Genomic DNA, 1,072 nt, shown 5'->3' with positions numbered 1-1,072 from the left:
GAGAGAGAGAGAGAGAGAGAGAGAGAGAGAGAGAGAGAGAGAGGTGGCAGCATATGCCTTTAATCCTATCACTCAGGAGGCAGAGGCAGGTGGATCTCTGTGAGTTCGAGGCCAATCTGGTCTACAAGAGCTAGTTCCAAGACAGAGAAACCCTGTCTCATAAAACCAAAAAAGACAAGCAAAACAGCAAAACAAAAAAAAGTGGAGACTTTCTTTTTTTGGTTTTTCGAGATAGTGTTTTTTTTTTTAATTTTTATTTATTTATTATGTATATAATATTCTTTCTACATGTATGCCTGCAGGCCAGAAGAGGGCACCAGATCTCATTACAGATGGTTGTGAGCCACCATGTGGTTGCTGGGAATTGAACTCAGGACCTTTGGAAGAGCAGACAATACTCTTAACCACTGAGCCATCTCTCCAGCCCCTGATAGTGTTTCTCTGTGTAACAGTTCTGGCCCACTGAGATCCACCTGCCTCCAACTCCCAAGTACTGAGATTAAAGGCATGTGCCACCACCACTTGGCTCTGTTTTCTTTTTCTTTTATTTTTTTTTAAGATTTTGTTTTGGTTTGTTTTTAAGGCAGGGTTTCTCCGTGTAGCCCTGGCTGCCCTGGAACTCACTCTGTAGATCAGGGCTAGCTTTAAACTCAGAGATCCACTTGCCTCTGCCTCCTGAGTTCCAAGATTAAAGGCTTGTGCCACTGTCGACAGCTAAAAAGGTTTATTTTTGTTGTCCTAAGTTATGTGTTTATGCCTGTGTGCGGGTATGTTCATATGTGTACAGGTGCCGGCAGAGGCCAGAGGTGTCCAGTTCTCCTCAGAGCTGGAGTTTCAGGTGGCTCTGAGCCACCTGATGTGGGTGCTGGGAACTGAATTTGGGACCTCTGGAAGAGAAATATGTGCTTTTAACCACTGAGTCTTTTCTCTAGGCCTAATCTGTGACTTTCGCACACATACATGCAGGCTAGCACACCTCCAGTCTCTCAAAATTCTAACTCATTCAATAAAGTGCTTGCCATGCAAGTATAAATAAGGACTTGAGTTTGATCTCTAACACTCAAATAAAAAA

Source organism: Alexandromys fortis, unplaced genomic scaffold (genome assembly GCF_014885135.2).
Source record: "Alexandromys fortis isolate MF-2015 unplaced genomic scaffold, M_Fortis_MF-2015_v1.1 scaffold_27, whole genome shotgun sequence".
Taxonomy (NCBI): domain Eukaryota; kingdom Metazoa; phylum Chordata; class Mammalia; order Rodentia; family Cricetidae; genus Alexandromys; species Alexandromys fortis.
This window is presented reverse-complemented; position numbering follows the sequence as displayed.